Genomic DNA, 21,355 nt, shown 5'->3' on the forward strand with positions numbered 1-21,355 from the left:
AAAGAATTGCACAACTCATTTATAGACTCTCTCACAAAACCAAGCGTGTGTTCCATGACCAAAGAAGGCACAACCATGAGAACTTGACATGTATCAAGGAGATTCTATATGAAAGTTTGTAATCATTTACTTGAAAAGCATAATAGTTCAAGAACATCGAGTCTACTAATCAATTAGTAAAGTTACATGTTTTCATAAGAGAATGTTCAAAGTGTAATACATGCTTATCTTATGTAGGATTCATTCAACTATTGAACATTTCACCAGGAAAATCTTTTAATTTCCATTCATGTGGGGAATTGTTGAAATTTAGACTATGTAGATTATTTCCATTATATGAAAGAAAATGATAATTCAAGAATAAAATAAAATGGGTGAGTCCCAAGAATAAAATCGAGTTAGTGGGTTTGTCCAAATTGGAAAAATATCAAAATGTAACATTTTTATGATACATAGATAAATCATATATAATATGATAATGTGGTAATCTTGTTGTTTAAACTAAATGATTTAAATTAAAGTGAGAAAGTCTTAAATATTTTATCATACAAGATAAAAAAAAAGACAACTTTGTTTGCTATTAGTTTTCTATTAATCCAAGTGGGCTTAACTTATTTGCAAAATGCATTTTATTGTTATTCAAGTAAATTAATATATTTACATTAAATTTTTAATTGAATGAGGCAATTAAATCAGGTATTAATGGTTAGAATTTTTATCTTGAAATAACAGAAAATATATAATAGACGATGTTACAAAGAAATTAAATAAAATACAATATATAAAGAACGATATCACCAAATTTAAATGTTGATTCGAGGAATTTGTTAGATACATTTTCCTTAAAACAGTTCCATTGTCTCTCGTTTGTGCTGGAGTTTATCACAGATGGCTGTCTCCCAGGGTACAACGAATCCAGTAGTGATTCTGCACTAAAATCACTACTCATCGAACTTGACTAGTGTACCTGAACTATCACCGAATTTTAACGAAATATCGAGCAAAGAACTCGAAGATTACTCACAAAATAAGGAGAGGACTTTTGGAATTTTAGAGTGAGAAATGACAAGATGATGTGTGGAGAGGAATACAATGTGAAGGGATATTTATAGTTGAAAACTAAACTCATAATCAATTCCTTAATCAAATGGCCACTAATCCATCATTCATCAATCAAACGGTTATCCTTGTTTGTCTTTTCATCATCCTTGCAAGTTACATCCAACAATAAATATTTTGTAGTTAGAATAACAATTAACAACATTCGTTAATTGCCTCATTCAAATAATGTTAATTGTAACAATTAACAAATTCATTTTCATTTTAATTAAATTTCACCATAATTCACATTTGAATTTGATGTGAATTTCATATGGATTAATTTTACTTTAATTCACATTTGAATTTGATGTGAATTTCATTTGAATTAATTTCACTTTAATTCACATATGAATTTGATGTGAATTTCATTTGTATTAATTTCACTTTAATTGAAATTTGAATTTGGTATGAATTTTATTTGGATTAAATTTCACCATTAATTCACATTTGAATTTGGTGTAAATTTTATTTGTCCAAATATCATTTCCATTTAATTAATGAAATTAGTTTAATTCCAACAATCCCCCACATTAATAGAAATTGAAAAATTAACCCGGTGAAAGATTCAATAGTTGAATCTTACATAGGATATATAAGTATAACTCTTTGAACCTTCCCTTGTGAAAGAATATAACTTTACTAGCTAATTAGCAGACTCGATGTCCTTGAACTATTCTGCCTTTTGTGTAAATGATTACACACTTTCACATAGAATTCTTCCTAATACATGTCAAGCTCTCATGGTTGTGTCCATTTTGGCCATGGAACACATGCATGGTTCTGTGAGAGGGTCTAGAATTGAGCCGAGCAATTTCTTCGAAGATGCCTCACTTCTCACTCACATAGGTGATCTCTTTGCTCACAAAAAATCATTAAAAGCGATATGCTTATCTTCGTTAAAATATATATTATTTAGTTATAGAATTAATTCTCAACAATAATATTCCAAGTCAGTACAATTAGGTTGTCCCATTGAACATAGTTCTTGGGATCTAAGTCTACATAGGTTGGGTTTTTCTTCCTACCAACTTATAGTAGGTTGATGTCTTAAAAGACTTTCAAACTGACTCTCTATTTAATAATTTGGTTAGTGGATTCACAATGTTATCTTTGACTTACATAGTCAAATTTGATAACTCCATTGGAGAGTATAGTTTAATGACATTATGTCTAAGATGTTTATGTCTAGACTTGTCATTGACTCTAAGCTTATCCAATTTCAAATTATTATCACAATAATTAGAAATTTACGTTGGTGCATTCTTAAATAATTTTGGAATATCTTCTAATAAGAAGCATAGTCATTCTTACATGCTTACCATTTAAACTTTTTTTGTATGAAAATGTTGTTTACTTTGCTAATTAGTAAACAAAATGTATTTGAACTATTCTGCTTTCATGTAAACGATTACATATTTTTCATATAAATATTTATTTTTTGACATAAGTCAAAATTATAGATTATAACGTTTAATCTGTCAAACATAATTTCCTTAGAAGATTTCCATACGTAGATTGCACTTTCAAGTGTCAATATATTCATTTATACACATAAAATCTTTCAATTAATAATATCAATATATCATTTGATAACAACATGATATTTCGTGTAATACAATTCATATTCTTAATGGATTTAATCATTTTTTATCGTAATTTTCAACGATAAAATATCGTACAAAGATACGTAATGAAACAATTTTCATTGTCTTCATGATATATATAATTTTCACATTCACTTTTTAATAAAAGTATGATCAAATTTTCATATCATTATTATAAAATTTGTTATAAATTATATCAAGACTTTATAAACTTTCTTTTTCATTTATTTGATAAAAAAAATTTGAAGACATTGTTTCTTCAATTTTTTTATGATAATAACGTCAAAATATGACACATTTCTTGATTTTAAAATCCTCAAATTTAAAATATCGATTTGAGCATCAACTCAACAAATACAAAGAAGACATTTTCTTGTTATTTTATTTCTTTTTGTAAAGTTGCGCAACTTTATCTTTTGTAGAGAACACATTTCTTTAATAATAAATTATCTTTTATTTATCATAATATACACAATTATTTTTGTGATATTATCAATAAAATATTTGCCCACACATTCGTGTTAGTACCCTTTTTTAAATCACACACATTTATATGATTTAAATCAATGATTTTCTAATCAAGAAATTGTCACACAATTCTTTTATGAATTTATTTCGTTATAATTATCATACAATGAATAAGATAACTATATTTTAAATATTTAATAAAACATAATTCTATACAAGAGATTATAATCTTTATTCATATTTAAATCATTCTTCACATAATTTTTACATAAGAAATTGAAAATATTTAATCAATTAAAATATTTATTTCAACACTTAATTTCTATAAAAGAAATTAGAATATTTAACAAAATAAATATTCACCATATCACATAATTTCTACAAAATAAAATCATAAGATTTCAAACATCTTTGACCGAAGTCGCTTAAATATTTATTTTTGGTTACACGTTTGCATCTCATAATATCAGCACGTTTGTCACAATATTTCTCAAATCAAATAAGACTTTTTTTATAACTATTTAATTTCAAAATATCAAATTAAGTAAATCTTTATTTAATATATTCATATATATTATAACTACTTCATATATCATTAAACAAATACTTTTATAAAATATATTAATTATTATAATTAATTAGAATATTAAATATTACAATTAATTAGACTATTGACAATTTATTTTTAATCAAATACAAAACTAACTATTGTTATAAATAATTATTCATGTTATCAAATTAGTCAATTTCTTAATTAATTAGATGACTTTTAGTTTTTCATAAAAGATTTTTGTATACCAAAAGACACATAGTTGTAAGACAAGTTTTCGGAATTATAAGTTAAAAGAAATAGATACACAATAAGTTTTTAACCACGTACGTATGTATACAATTAACTAGTTAATCATATTTATTATGAATTAACACGAATTATCATATTATTAACTAATATGCATGTTATATATATAAATAATCACTTGGCAATACAATATATAACTATAAATGTACTTCATGTATTAATCGAAATATTTACATTGTCATGTTTTGAACAATAATTGACGTTAAGCAACTATGCATGCTCAAAACAAATTTGGGTAGATTGTTCTCACCAAGATAATTCTTGCGAAGACAATTTCGACTAACATAGTTGTGTCTCTTTAAATGAATGATTAAAATAAATTATAACACAAACAACTTATTTAATCTCATTGTACAAATGACCTTTATTTTTTGTCATATTAATCGCATAATTTCTATAAAATAATTTAAAATGTTTAAAATATTTAATGAAAACATCATTTTGACAAATTAAATTTATACATAAGAAATGGTTAGGATCCCCAATTCATTTCATAATTTTTTTTACATTATAAATTATAATGATGTGAACAACAATGATTAATGTCATTTTGACAAATCATATTTCTTATGAGAAATCATTATCGATCTCATTCATCTCATAATTTCTACATAAGAAATTAGAATGATTTTCACATCAATGACTCAAGTCATTTTAAGAAGTCTAATTTCTATAAAGAAATTATTGACTACTACCCCATTCATCTCCAACATCAATGGATAGAGTCATTTTAAGGAGTCCGATATCTATAAAGAAATCATTGACTACCTCATTCATCTCCAACATCAATGACTAAAGTAATTTTAACGAGTCTGATTTCTACCAAAAATCATTAACTACTCATTCATCTCATAATTTCTACACAAGAAATTAGAATGATTCCAACATCAATGACTAAAATCATTTTAACGAGTCTGATTTGTACCAAGAAATCATTGACTACCCATTCATCTCATAATTTCTCCATAAAAAATTCGAACGGTTTCAATATGAATGACTAAAGTCATTTTATCACGTTTGATTTCTATAAAGAAATCATTGGTTGAACAAGATTCGAACATGGGACCTACCCTCCGCCACGCACCTGTGCATCCAAACATTGAAACACTACGTCAACACTCTCTTTCATCATTCTACTATTTTTACGACTTTTTGTCTTCTTTCCAGATACAACTTATTATTCATATTTGACTAAACTCTATCAACAAATGAATATATACACATTTAAAATGATAACTCAAATTTATTTTTTTTGGAAAATGACTTAATGTCATTTCATTAAAAAACCTCAAAAGAGGGAAAATGAGTTTCAAGAAACAAAGCTAGACAAACCCTAGCTTTGTTGAAAAAACCAAATGAGTTTCAAACAACTGAATTACAGAACAAATAGAACAACAAACAATTGAATTACAAATAAGTCATCAAACAAGAACTATTTGAACCTTCCTTTCCTTGTAATATTTTATAGGGGATATTCTATCTTTGACTGAACTTCCAATTGTCTTCATTAATCAAAATTTCCCCCCATGTATGTATAAGAGCGTTACCATCAGAAACAATATCATCCCAAACTTTTCCTTATATTCTCTTATTCGTGTCATGAATTCTTGTATTTGTTTCTCTCCAGATATTGTAGACCATGGCTTCAAAGAAGCATTTAAAAATATTCGCGTAAAAGTTATCTCCCTTAGACTTTTTCTTTATAAGCTCTATGATTTCGTTCCATGTACCTAGAAATTTAGTGATATTCATGTTTTGAGCAAAATTGATCCACAACTTGGATACAAATGCGCACTTCCAAAACAATTGGTCAATGCTTTCCTCTTTTACTATGCAGATTGGGCAATTGACATCTAGAATATTCATATACATCTTAATTCTGTCTTTTATCGCCAATCTTTTCCTGAATGTCATCCAAAGAATGAATTGGTTTCAAGGTATAACCTTTGAAAACTAGACTACTTTATACCAATCGACAACCACCTCCTTTGTTCTAATGATCTCCCATGGTTTTTCTTGCCACGAACTTTCTATTCATAACAGTATCACAACTTTTTGTATCAATATTTCCATTGAATTGTATATTATTGATCAGATTCAGAATTCTGACTCCCTTCTGGAATACTCCTAAGAATAGAGTTACATTTTCCTTTTTGAATATCTCTAATTGAGTACAAGAGACATTTTCGTCTGATTCTAACTCTAATAGATTGGAATTCCTCCTAAAGAATTATGGGATTATTCTCTAACCATGGATCGTGTCAGAATAATATTCCATTTCAATTACTGATTCTGAACTTCATCATTTGATATGCCTCTCTTTAGTTCATAGGATTTTCTTAGAGACCATGCCATTTCATTTTTGATTTGGCATGTCCATATGCTAGCTTCTCTTTTCATGATTCTCGTATGAACCCATTTGACCCATAATAAATCTTTCTTCATCTCAAAGGCCTATAAATGTCTGATTGTGAGCGCTCGATTCCATATAACACAATTTTTAATGACAAACCCTCCTTCTTCCTTTGGGGTACATACAATTTCCTATTTGACCTTTTTGCCTCCTCTTTATAATCAAAATGTAATATATAAGACAATATATATATGTACTTATAAAATTAAATATATTATCTATTCTTAGTTATCAATCATAATATCACGTTCTTTTAATTATCACGCTTAATTAATTTAAGAATATATATATATATATATATATATATATTATAATTAATTATTTTAAAACTGAAACTATATATTTCAATTATAATTAAATTTAACATTATTAATTCTTTAAAAATTGAAAGCTAACATATTAATTAGTTTCTTATTTTCATTCATTATTATTAATAATTTTATTAACCAATCAATTTTGTAATTAAAACTAGAACAAATTAAATTATTGTATTCTATTTTTTTTATATAACATTTGTATAATGAATATGCATATTAATGTTTCTTGAGAATTTTTTATATCAAAATGTATTAGATTATAAGATTAAACTTTAACAATATAACAACAAATGTGTTAATAATCAAAATATATATATATATATATATATATATAATAATAATAATAATAATAAATACTCATCTTTATTTGTTGATTTTTTTTATATTCCTTAAGATGAATCATTTTCATTTTTCAAAATGAGCATCATCTTTTTCGCAACATCGCAACTCGTATTTCTGAAATATCAAAGACAAAAAAAAGTTCGATGACACAAGCTCTTAAATAACTTATCACAAAGAAATTATTTTAAGATGGTTAGAAAACTTGTCTTGAAATAACAAAAAATATATAATAGAACGATGCTACAAAGAAATTAAATAAAATACAATATATAAAGAACGATATCACCAAATTTAAATATAGATTCGAGGCATTTATTATACACATTTTCCTTAAAACAGTACCATTGTCTCTCGTTTGTGCTGGAGTTTATCATAGATGACTGTCTCCCAAGGTACAACGAATCCAGTAGTAATTCTGCACTGAAATCACTACTCATCGAACTTGACTAGTATATCTGAACTATAACCGAGTTTCAACGAAATGTCGAGAAAAGAACTCGAAGATTACTCACAAAATAAGGAGATGACTTTTGAAATTTTAGAGTAAGAAATGATAAGATGATGTGTGGAAAGGAATACAAGGTGAGGGATATTTATAGTTGAAAATTAAACTCATAATCAATTTTTTAATCCAACGATCATTAATCCATCATTCATCAATCCAACGATTATCCTTGCTTGTTTTTCATCATCCTTGAAAGTTACATTCAATAATAAGTATTTTGTAGTTACAATAGCAATTAATATTATTTGTTAATTGCCTCGTTCAAGGAATTAATGTTAATTGTAACAATTAGCAAATTTATTTTTATTTGGATTAAATTTTACAATAATTCACATTTGAATTTGATGTGAATTTCATTTGGATCAATTTCATTTTAATTCACATTTGAATTTGATGTGAATTTTATTTGGATTAATTTCAATTTAATTCACATTTAAATTTGATGTGAATTTCATTTGGATTAATTTCACTTTAATTCATATTTGAATTTGGTGTGAATTTCATTTTGATTAAATTTCACAAGAATGAGACAGTGAAACTATTTTAAGGGAAATGTGCTAAATATATGTCTCGAATCAACATTTGATTTCGGTGATTTAGTTTATTTATATATTGTAGTTTATTTTTTTTTGTAATATTATATTTTTATATTTTTCGTGATTTTAAGACAAGATTACTGTTCCATCTTCAAATATTGATTGAGAATGGTAAATATTTATTAAGAATGAGACATTGAGATTGAAAGACATTTAGGTTTATGTGACACTTATCATCTTCACTTGAATAATGTCTCATATCAACATTTATATCGTTTTCATTATTTCTTTATTATGGGCAATTTGACAAAATAAGATCAATTTGACAAAATTTGTTATCATAATTGGGCAATTATTTTTATATTTTGATATTCCCTTATTATGTATTTAAATTATGTTATCAAAATACTTTATTATTTTCACTATTAATTTTCAATGGAATTTTTTGGATTTATTTTTTCATTGAAATTTTGTTTTTACAAATTTGACCATCAATTTTTCCATCTCAAAAGATTAACATTTTTTTAGTAACGGAAAATTTTAATTTATTTTTACGTTCTAAAAGAAGTTATATTATTTTATTTTGCAAAAAAAGTACATTTTTATAATAAATTGTTTTTAGTGTTTTTGTTCATAATAAGTTTTTATTTGTTGATTGTATTTTATTTGTTTTATTATAAGATTGAGTTTAAATATCAACTAATTAATAAATACTGATACAATTGTAATTAAAAATATTAAATAAAATTATTGGTGATAAATGGAGGTAAAATTATTAAATAAAATTATTGAAAAAACATAACTAACTAATATTGAAGAATTGAAACATGATCTGTATCGATTATCATATCATAATTTTTTGCAAAGGGTTAGGTTTATTGTGTAGGTTCCTATGTAAGACAAATTATAAAAGACAGTGGTATAAAACTAATCCTGATCCTTATATAAAAAATTTCATATGAAACAAATATAAAAGGCAATAATATGTAGGATGTTGGCGGGCATACAATATATAATCCTAATTGGAAGATTGGTTACTTTTATTTGATGTTTCAAAAAATTGATTTGAAATTGAAATTGTAGTTCAAGATAGAAATTCATAAGGAATAAATCATATTTGTATGCATTGAGATTGAAAGATATTAAAACTAAAAAATGACCATTGTTAATATAATAAAGTCAGTTAAATTTGACCCAGTTAACAGATCGTTTAACCAAAACTAAACTTAAACATTACATCAAATAACATCTAACATTATTCAAATCATGAAAAATATATTGAAAACATATTTCCCTCGTCGCCGTTCGTGAAGGTAAGATTTTGATCGGTTAGAACTTCTTCATTTAGGTCTAGGTAAGATTATGATCAGTTAGATCTTCTTTGTTTAGGTTTAGGTTTTCAAGAATTATTTTGTTGTCTCCGATCTGAAACCCTTGCTATTGCCATTTTCATTCAGGTGTTCTTTCATTTTTTTTGCATTTTGATTAAGCTGTATGATTTGTTAAACGAATGTTGAAAAAAATGCTTCCAATTGATTAAGCCTTATGCTTTGTGTTTGATGAATGTAATGAAAGATAAAGCAATTTTAGTTCTTTTTTAGTGCTTTATTTTGGAAGGAATAGTTGCTAGTACACATGTTATGAATTCATTCATTCAATTTGTTTATTTCAGATTTTTACAACAATTAATTTTGATTATTGAGTTGAGAATGAGTCAATTTTGTGTATTATTAGTGTAGTAGAATGAATGTTGAATGAATGTAGTATGTAATGCTTTAATGTTCTAATTTATGATGTTGAATGAATGTTTTGGTATTGGTATGTAATAAAAGTTTGAATAATGTGTTTATTCAAGTAATAATGTTGATAATAAATGATTAGCTGCTTTTAGAAAGAAAGGAGGGAAAGGGATCATACATATTCATAGAAATAGAGTTAGTAAAGTGAAGGCATTAGGAAAAGGGTGAGTGAGTGGAGGGTGGTGGGGATTGTGAATATACTTGAGATGGGTGCTTTAACAAAATTATTTACTTAATGATTGATTAACATGTTATGACTATCAAATTTTCTTTCATGAAATGTTACCATCGTCTTAATTTCACAAGTTGATTCCATTAAATGTGATCTCTCATATTTGATTAATTAAAATTTCGATCTTGTTACTTGACCGATTCTTTCAATTTCAGCACTTGTTTTGGAAGAACTATGCCCCTTTGCTTTTGGTTTGATCTTTGTTGTTGACATCTTCTTTATGGATTTATGATATTCAAGGTCACATATTATTGTCTCATCATAGTCGGTGCTATCGTCTGATTCCAAATCAACATCCATGCTTTGGTTCTTTTAATTCGATTGGTGGCTCATAGCTTTGATTGTAGAGTTATCATCCTGTCGATTAGGACCGGCAAAGACAACAATTGTATGACCAGAAATGTAAGTAGCATCAGGGCTTATGTGAGCAACCAAATTATCTTTTTCAAGCCCAGTCAAGCGAAAACCATTGACTAACCCCTTATCAGACTCAGTCAAGCTAAAATCGTTGGTTAACTCTTCCAGTTTCATACATTCTTCACCTCTTATACCCTGATTTATATTCTGACCAACTTATTTGTAGCTTCCATGAGATCCATACCCAGACCCAGATTTTCAAACAGATTGTCATTAATGGTGCCATCAACCAACGAATTAATATAATTTCCAACCAAGCTTTCAACATTGACTATACCAATCAAGTGCAGTTCATCATCCTTTAGATCTATTTATTAGACTTTTCTGATTTAACTGAATTTATTTCCATGACCAGCTCCAATTCAGATCTAATTTCTTCAGTGTTTCCAGATTCTGTTAGACTATGTCCTTCAACAGTTTCAGCTAGATGTGTAGCTTGTTTAGAAGATCCTGCAATTTTAGCATCAGTTTCTGAATCCTGGGCACATTTAGTTTATTATGTCCAACCTTTTTCTAGCCTAGTCAATAGTTTGGTTGTCTAACTTTTCATCTGATCCTTAGTAGGGCAGGTAGACTTAGCATTCTGATCATCAATGGAACCCAAGACTTTCAGTTTTGCAAGATTTCCCATTACAAAACAAAATTCTGAAATTATGTCATTCTTTGGACCCAATGGACTGACTCTGAGCAGCTGATAACTCCAACTCTGTAGAGGCAATTTCAATATGACCAATTTTGCCCAGTTTACCATCCTCTCTAGCAGGACCGGTAAACTCTGTTATCTGATCTTTCTCTGCACCTGAATAACCCAAACTGTCATGTTTTTCTGTTTATGAAACTAACCCCAACCTTGTAATATTCTTTGAACCTACTAATTCTCGACCAACAGTCTTATTCAGCCCTGTCATATTTACCTTAATTGGAACCCCAATACCAACTTCAGTAAGATCATTCAAAATAGACATAGATCTCAGCTTAATGTTTTCACCTAATGTAGAAACAGATCTCAACATTGAGCTTTCAATATGATCCGATAAATCTGTACAATTTATGTCATTTTCCTGCATTACCTTAGAGCCCTTTTGACATATTATTTCTAACATTGAGACCGAATTTTTAGCACAAGCAACCCAATTGTCATCAGTTTCAGCCAGAAAAGAATTTCAAATCCAATTTCCCAATAGAATGATCGGCCAGGTCTAAGGTACCAATTAGAGACCCTAACGGTCCATTCTGTGCAGCAATTACAATAACAACAGATATTTCTGGAATTAAAGTCCTATCATTTCTATATGCAGTACTATCTTTTCCTATCAATTCAGTCCTATTATTTCTATTATGAACATGCATATCATTACAGTATGAATCTCCAATAGAACTATTCTCATATAATTCATCAGCATGTGGAAAAAAACTCATACCCGATGATGTATTTGGCATAGAATCAATAGGCGTATCTTCTCCATTTTTTAGAACTTCATCCATGATTTCTGGCTTCTACTTCCTGAGATTGTTAAGAGACCTGCGAGTTCATCTATCAGACCTAGCCTTGTTGCTTGTCGACGGCCCCTTCAGCACCTTCTTAGGATCATCAGGGAGGACTTGAAGGACGTCCCTTGCCCGAGTAACAACACTAGACGGGCGCGTACAAGTCATTGGAAAGATCAAGCGCAAATTGTCTAATCTTCAAAGGAGCCACAGAGGTTGGAACTCTACAGCAAAGGGTGGGCGCAAATAGCACGATTGGAAACCAATCGCACTGGAACAGGGGCTTGAAGATAATTGCTCAAACAAGAAAGGGTTTAAGCAATTTTGGAACGGTCTGTAGCTACGAAAGCTTCCTCCATGACGGACACTTGATTCAAACGGCAAGAAAGAAGTTCAATGGAGACCTACCCGCGCCTCGCGGTGTGGTTTGATGTCCCGACCGAGGTCCAAACTAACCTGTAAGCGGAAAGTAAGGAGAGGAGTGCGACCGACGCCGATTCGATGACAGGTCTCTATAGATGGGGGTTTTGACGAAATGCTCTGATCAATAGTAGGAGAAGATGACCGCGACCGTTCCTTGCACAATAGAACACGTTCCAAAGGGCGCACGACAACTGGTCGAAGGTGCTGGAGGATGGCGGCCGACTTCCAATGTAGAAGCACGGTTGCGGCGAAAATCCGTGTCGTTTGTGCCGTTTGTGCCGATTGTGCCGATCGTGCCGACAATGACCCAAATATCCGATCCAGAAACTATAATCGCGATATCTCGCGATTCCTTCGGTCAGATTGTAGGGGGGAAAGAGACGCACCTGTTGGAGAATTTGAGATCATTCTGACTTCGGAAGTTCCGGTGGCGTTGATGTGCCGGACGTGCCCGAAGTGAGAAAAAATATCTCTAGAGAAAATTTCTCTCTCTAGTTGTGTTTTGATAGGATCAGCGTAATTGATAGAGAAGGGGATCTGGCTATTGATGACGGCTTCGGATAAACGATTTGATAAAAATCCTGTTATGGATTTAAATTATTTTCTATTCTTGACAAACTCTTGCAAACTCTTGAACGATTCAAGTGCGGAAATGTTTGCTTGAGTTTGAAGCTAAGAACCAAGAATAAAAAGATGACAGAAAGAAACAACACATCAGTTTGTTTATGGATGTTCGGAGTTAACTCTCCTACGTCACCCCTTCTTCCAACCACCGGAAGGATTCACTAAACTTTCAACGAATCAAATACAATCGCACGACTAGCTCTCGGTTGAACAGAATAGGCTCTGTTCAACTTACAATATGAGGAATATCACTCAGATAATATAATGTTTTGATTCTAACTCTCTCTTGATTAAAACACTCTGTAAAAGCAAGAAAGCAACTCACTCAATTTGTATGCTTAAGATAGAATAATCTGAGTATCGATAGATCGATGATTCTTCCGTTGTCCTTGAAGATCTTTAAATAGGAGCAGGAACTAACGGTCGAATCTTCATAATGACACATGGCGAGCTTCCATTGGAATGCCTCCATAGTACACATCAGACTCTGAGCACTAAGATCGTGGCCGTACCAATCTGGTAGTGCGCCAAATATTCTTCAAGGATATTCCTGCAAAAACAAGTAGTGGGAAGAATATTTGCTTACGTGGTATTAATTAATTGGTTGCAACTGACTGTTGTACTGATCTGCACAGGAAAGTGGAGCGGGAGTAGTGTACAATTAGTTGATTGTGGGTAGACGGGTACTAGCTTCAAGCAACTGCTTAAGTCTAGCATTAGACGTATTTCATTTAGACGACTTCGTCTAATGAAATCAGACGCTCTCATCTAATAGCATCATCCATTAGACCACCTGGTCTAATGAGATTAGACTTCACGCCTAATTACAATTTACTTCAGACTAATTTGAAGGAGTTAAACTACACGTCTAACTCTCACTACTTAGACTGTACGTCTAACTCCGCTGGTTAGACTGCACGTCTAACTCCACTGGTTAGACTGCACGTCTAACTCCGCTGGTTAGACTGCATGTCTAACTCTATGCATCTAATGCCAAATCGGTCTAATGAATCTCATTAAGACCAAGTCTAATATAACCTGTTTTTGATACACCTGCACCAAAAACAATTAGATGCATAAATTGAGTTTTAACTATACATTCATCATCAAAATTCCAATAGTCAATCTACTTTGATACTTAGTCAAAATAATTTGACCCAACAATTTTCCCCTTTTTGATGATTATGTTAAAACCTTTGCATAGATAACAAATTAAACATTCATCATATAAACAAGAAGTAAAACTTGTTCATCCATCTTACATAAAAACTTGTCAAAACCACCAATATTCAGAAACCATGTTTAGAAAGCCAAAATCATAAACTAACATAAGAGTAGTTTAAGGAGGATAGTTTATTGGCCTTCCCTTTTCACTCGAGGATCAATTGGATAGGTGAATCCTTCACCACTCATCCCTTCACCAGTTAGCAAGTTCTGGAATGTAGGAAGACCGCGTCCACCACGACCACTTCCACCAGTTCGCCCACCACGATCGTTGCCAGTACTTCGGCTTACGTGATCACCACTGCTGCGACCTCTACGATCACCGTCGCTTCGGCCTCTGCGATCATCGCCGCTTTGGCCTCCGCCTCTTTTAGTTGGCCTTGGGTTTTCATCATTGGTTGGCATTAGTTTAGATCTGGTGTCGGTTGCAATACTGTCACCTCTTCTATCCCTAAAAGCCTCGCCCTGAGTGATGATATTCTGCTCTTTCTCAGCAGCTTTAGTATTCTCTTCAGCTTGAAATTTCCTTGAAATGGAATCAGCATACTCTAGTCTTTTAGCATCTATTCTTCTCATGCTGCCTTGAATTTCAACCAGTTGATTTTGAACCAAGCCCATTGTTTCCATAACCTCTCTTTGATGATCAAGATTGATCTGTCTTACAAGGCTCATCATTTCAGATTGTCGACTGAAGAGTTTCTTTTCAAACCTTCCAAAATTTGTATTGGAGACTTCAACCTCGTACGTGTTTTTCTTCAATGTTAGCTCCAACTCATTATGAGTTTTAACAAGATTAGAAAAGTTCTTCTTGTCTTCCTTCTAGGCTTTCATAAATTTTGTCATATTGGATTGCATAACTGCCATATTTTTCTGGAGCGTTGTTAACAGAGTTCACATCGACTTCATGAGCTTTGTACTGTCAGCTGAAGATCCTTCATTAGATGAATTATCTTGTGAATTTGCTGCAATGATCTGAATTGGACTGAAGTTGGTATGAACTTGCATGGATTTCTCATGTTCATCCTTCTCTGATTCACTATCAGATTTATTTTGTTCTTCTTCTTCCAACTCCTTTTCTGCCCTGTTAATCCTTTCGAGCAAGTTCCCTAAATTGTGATAAGGATTAAGAATGTTCTCAAAAACATTAGCAGCATTGATATTGGTAAATGGTAGAGGATTGAATGTTTGCGCAATTTGATCTTGTTCCCCCTCAGATGAGGAACTTCTCTTAGCTTCTTTGTCTTTTGAGGATTTCCCCTCTGATCTGGCAACCTCAGGTTGACTGACTTCAGCCTCTTTTTCTTGAGATCACTCTGTTCTGACAACAGGGGATTTTACTGCTTCTTCTTCTTGAGTTACAAGAGCTTGAACAAGCTCTTTAACAAATTCTCTTTCTTTCGATATAAGAGCTTGAACAGGCTCTTGATCAGCATCATTTTCAAGAGCTTGAACAGGCTCTTGAATAACTTCTCCTTCTTCTCTAGATGGGTTCGACTGAATAGGTTCCTTGGCTTGCTCAACAGAGGGTTGAGCCATTAGACAATTTTCTTTGGCAGAGAAACTTCCAAGTTCAATCAGATGAGCAACAACTTGCTCATCTTTATCTGCAGCAGCATCATCAGATAGGTCCATTCGTTCATCTTCATCTGAGGAACTACCAAATGGGCTAGCTCCTGAGCAACTTGCTCCATCAACGTACCGTGTAACCACCGAGATATAATCTTCCATGATCTTATCCATTCTCTTCAAGGCTTTTGCTTCTACTTCAACACCTCTCTCAATGGGATTGAAGTTGGCTCTTCTTCCCTGAAGAATAGGAAAGAGAGATCTTCCTTTCAAGTTTGCTTCCACCAGATCTTTTCTCTTAAAGGCTTCATACACTTCTGAAGTCTTAGCCCACTTCAAGACCCTTTTCTCATTTTTTACTAGCTGCAACCATTGACTGGTTATACCTTTACCTTTGATGACTCCAGTGTACTTGATAGACATTATGTTCAGTACCCAAGTATCGAAGATCTCTATCTTCTCAGCAGCAGTAGCCTTGGCCTGATCCATCATGAGGTCCACAATACAGGTTGCTGCAGAAACTTCCTCGTCAACATTTGTTACAACATCCTTTCGTTTTCCGATCACTTCGGTGGGCATTGGAAAGGGTCGTGGTTCTCTAAAGACAATTACAGCGGATTGTCTTGCAGAACGCATGATTTCATGGGAAGTCAAAGGCTTTACGAAAAGTCCTGGTGTGGATTCGGTTGGAACTATCTTTCCACCCACCAATGACTCCGTTGGAACAAGGTTTGGAACGTGAGGCAGTTCTAATAACACAGACGTTGCCTTCTCAGGTTCACCATCAGCAGCTGAAGTGAGAGCAGCACCCTGCTCTAGTTCAGCAGAAATTGTAGCACCCCATGCTACGAGATCAGGTTGTTGAACAGAAGACGCAATCCTATCAAGAATTTCTGTAGTTGGACCAACTGGCTCAATAGTTGGCCCGGCAGTAGATTCCTTAACAGGAATAAAATCGGACTTTTCTTGTTCCATCTCAGGAACATTAAATTTGGGCACATCGGCTAGGGATTGGGAAGAGGTTACCTTCGATGACGCTTTCATCGATTTGGACGCACAGGGCGCCTTTGACTTTTCACCTTTAGAAACAAATGACCTTGATGATCTCCGCAACTAACTAGTAGCCGGAGACATGGGAATGGTGGAAAGTTCTACTGGACCTTGCCTAACTCTAGAATCAACAATTCCAGAATCCTTCTTCGATGAGATCTTAAGGCTGGTAGAGCTAGTCTCAGACTCGTTCACCGTCTTGGTTCGTTTGGCTCCTGTAGACAGGATAGAAGCCGCTGGATGTTTGGATCTGGTAACAGACCTTCCTGTTGTCTATTGACTTAAGGCTCCCGAAATAGACTCTTTTTTGTTCTTCATTCTGACTAGGGTGTTAGTAACTGTGAAGACAATGTACACCCTGGTCGGGTTGATAGGTTCAGAATCTTCCATCGGGACCTCCAAATGCTCTAATAAACGACTTATTTGAGCAGCAAAGTTTATGCTCTCTTTGTTCTCCTGGTTGATTGAAAAGCAAAGGTTCTGGAACAGCGTTAAGGCCAAGTTGACCTGAATCCCCTTTGAGATGACAAACATATAGTCAAACCGATCTTGATTGTAGAGATTGAACGACCCTGCCTTCCCCTGAAGCGCTTTCGCCACCACATCAATCAGCAAAATGAACTGTGGTTTGAGAGCCTTCTTACTCCCATTAAGTCGAATCACCGAGCCATCGACAGAAAATACCGTCTTCATTTCCTCCATCACTGCTGATGACAGATGTCGGTTGAACGTATGCCCTTCTGATGGAAGTTCAAAGAACTCCACATGGACCGCTTCGTTGAAGGAGATTTCGGTTTCGTTTACTGTTGCTACAATAGAATCTCCCACCATTGTTGCAGACTTGAAGAACACCCTCACTTCTTTCTCATGGAAGATCAACGACCCTCCCAGATACTTTCCCAGACCTGAATACTCAAGGGATCTGAACATTTCGACCACCTCATGCTGATCGAACATGTAAACAGAAGGAAAATCCACCTACAAAGTACAGTGGCCAAGCGTGATTCTCTTGTTTCCCATTTTTCAGAAGAATATGAATAGACACACAAAGAACGAGGGTTTTTGAGAGAGAAAATCAGAGAAATCTATGGTTCTTAGAAATCTTGAGTGAGAAAAAGTTTTCAATCTCATGCAAAACTGTCCTTATATAGACTACCAAGAGTCATATAGGATAACCGTCGTTTTTCCTAGGGGTATGGCCCATCAATTAATTTTAGACGTCATTTCCAAAAAGTCATCATTATAATGAAGGTATATTAGTCACTCTCTCTTAACATTGAAAGACACGTGTCTTCATGTTATTCGGTGATGACTGTTTTTATGTTTGAGCGGGAAAATTAGATATCTCCTCACGTGGGATAGCTGTCCTTGATCAGTCTAATACACATGTAGTTAGACATTTTTCTTACTTCACCCATCTATGAAAACTAAACGTCTATTAGACGCATGGGTCTATTAGACGCAAGCGTCTAATTACGTGTCATACATATATGTCTAATTTTTATTAGACGTGTATGTCTAATTACGCATGAACAACACGTATTAGACGTGTGTTTGGTTAGACGTGAGCATCCACTTGCTCTTGATGTAAGAACGTCTAACGTCTAACCGCGCAGGTTTTAAACCAAAACATATAGACTTAGATGCATAGATTGTGAGCAAAAATATGTCTAAGTACATTCCTCTTCTTTTAGACGACCTCGTCTAATAGACTGCTTAAGGTCTTTCGTATGAAAGTATCTTTATTTTCAAAATAATTTCTCCCTCTCATTTTGTGCATGTACAAAATGAATAAACAAATGTTTTGAGGTCCTTAGGACCAAAAGTATTTTTAATACAAAACAAAGGAAAACAATTAGTCATCTGAAATGGAAGGTGCCATTGTTGATCTTCTGAGATGTATACTCAAAAGAGTATTCTCCTTACTTCCTTCATGCAGCCCTCCTGCATCATCTACATAAGAAACTATTTACAAACTTTGGTACCCATATTCAATTGGGTCCTCGATCAATTAGTCCCTTAGGAATCCATATCTGAGATATTCTAATGGATTTCCCATTTTGTGTTGTGATTAATGCGTATGATTTTGACTTGGCAGACGACTTCTTGCTAGCCACTAATCCCTTAGCTTTTGAAGAAGACTTTCTTTTAAAACTTCTTGACTTTGAGTTAGGTTGCCAGACCTGTTAGATGCGTCTAACTTATTTTTTAGCCAGCTAACGGTCGACGGAACATAAATTATTTCATTTTTGAAAGCCACTTCTTAATGAATAGGATTAGATACAATATCAGCCCGACTTCCTTTAACAAAGCTTATTGGCTTAAGCTTGTTGTTCGATGAGTTTGACTTTTTGCACGACAGGTTTGGGTCATCGCCATCAAATTCTAAACCGGATCTAGATCCAGCAGGTTTTAACATACTGATCTGATATTTGACAGCTTCTCTAGACTTTGTCTAAGCACTGACAACATAGTTTAACCTCTTGTTTTCCGTGGAAATAGTTTGAATCTGTTCTTTGAGCATCTCATTCTCAGATGAGATCTCTACAAATTTCTTTTCAAAAACATTTGATTCAAAACTTTGAGGTAAAACTGGTTGAGACACTTTAGATGATGATTTTGTTTTATTTATGGATTCTGCTAGCTTTCTGTACTCAATGACCATGTCATTTAGTGCAGCTACCAGTTGTTCCCTTGAAAATCTTTCAAAAGAGAAGTCAAATACCTCAGTTTCCTGAGTTTGTTCTTCATCTTCTATTGCCATGAAGCAGGCCACCTCTTCATCATCACTATCACTTGATGAGAAGTAAGAGTCACGGATGCTTCTTCGGTTCTTCCCGTCACCTGCAATAAGAGCCTTCAGCTCTTTTCCATCATCCTTCGTATCTTCACGTTTTGGCTTCCGGCATTCCGATTGATAATGACATAGAATATCATAGTTAAAACACCTAACATTAGCCTTTGATTTCTTATTATCATTAGAATTTGAAGAGCTTGAGTTAGGGCTGCTCTTCTTCATGAAGTCGCCAAACTTCTTCACGAAAAGAGACATGGCGTTGCTGCTCAATTGTTGTGCCGCCATATTCACATCCGTAGCTACAGGTGGCTCTTCAACAGTCACCAGAGCTTTGGTAATGATAATAGATGTGGATTGATAATCTTCAATCCTACAGTTCAGCTCGAACTCGTAGGCCTTGAGATCAACAAACATGTCGAAGAGAGAGATCTTGTTGAGATCTTTGGAATCCCTCATAACCATCGTCTTTATGTCTCATTCCCTCGGAAGAGCACGCATGACCTTAATAGCAAGCTCCCTGTTGCTATAAGTTTTGCCAAAGGTGGATAAAGAGGAGACAATCTTGCTGAATCTGGTGTCGAATTCTTTCATTGTTTCACCATGACGCATCTTGAAACTGTCAAACTGTTGAGTGGCAACCATGATCTTGTTTTCCTTGGTTTGCTCGTTGCCCTTACACAGTTGGGTGAGTCTGTCTCAGACCTCTTTAGCAATATCACACTCGATAATGTAGTTGAACATGCTGTCATCGAGAGATCTGTACAGAACATCAAGAGCCATGTTGTTGAGGTTGTTCTTCCTCTTTTCTTCACTGGTCCAGTCAACTTTCTCCTTATCAATCTTGATAGGACCTTCTGTGATGACACTCCACATATCATCATGAAGAGAAGAGAGATGAGCACGAACTCTCTTCTTCCATACGATGTAGTTTTCTCGAGAGAAAGTTGGAATGACGGTTGCACTGGCATCTTAGGTTAAGGTTGTCATTTTTCAGGAAAGGCTTGAGAATAGAAACAGAGCTTTGATACCAATTGATAGGATCGGCTTTATCAATAGAGACGGGGTTTGGCGATTGATGAAGGCTTATGAAAAACGGTTTGAAAGAAATCTTGTTAGGGATTTAATTCACTTTATATTCTACGCAAACCCTTATAAGCACTTGAAACAGAATCAAGCGCGAAAATGTTCACTTAGGTTTGAAGCTTAAGATGAAAAATGAGAAGATGATAGAAAGGAACAACACAGCAGTTTGTTTATGGATGTTCGGAGTAAACTCTCCTACGTCACCCCTTCTTCCAACCACCAGAAAGATTTATTATAATATGATTCGAATCAAATACAATTTGCACACACTTAGCTCACTATTGAACAGAACACACTATGTTCAACTTATAATATGAAGAATATCACTCATCTAAAAGTTGCTTTGATTCTAACTCTCTCTTAATTAACACATAGTACAATCAGGAAAGCAGCTCACAGTATGAATATTCAAAATGCTTGATTTCTCAGTAATTTCAGTAAGCAAGAAGATCGACTGAATTTCTCTCTACAATTCCGTCTGGCACATTATCCGTTGTCCTTTAGAAT

The sequence above is a fragment of the Impatiens glandulifera genome, chromosome 4 (assembly GCF_907164915.1).
Source record: "Impatiens glandulifera chromosome 4, dImpGla2.1, whole genome shotgun sequence".
NCBI classification, from domain to species: domain Eukaryota; kingdom Viridiplantae; phylum Streptophyta; class Magnoliopsida; order Ericales; family Balsaminaceae; genus Impatiens; species Impatiens glandulifera.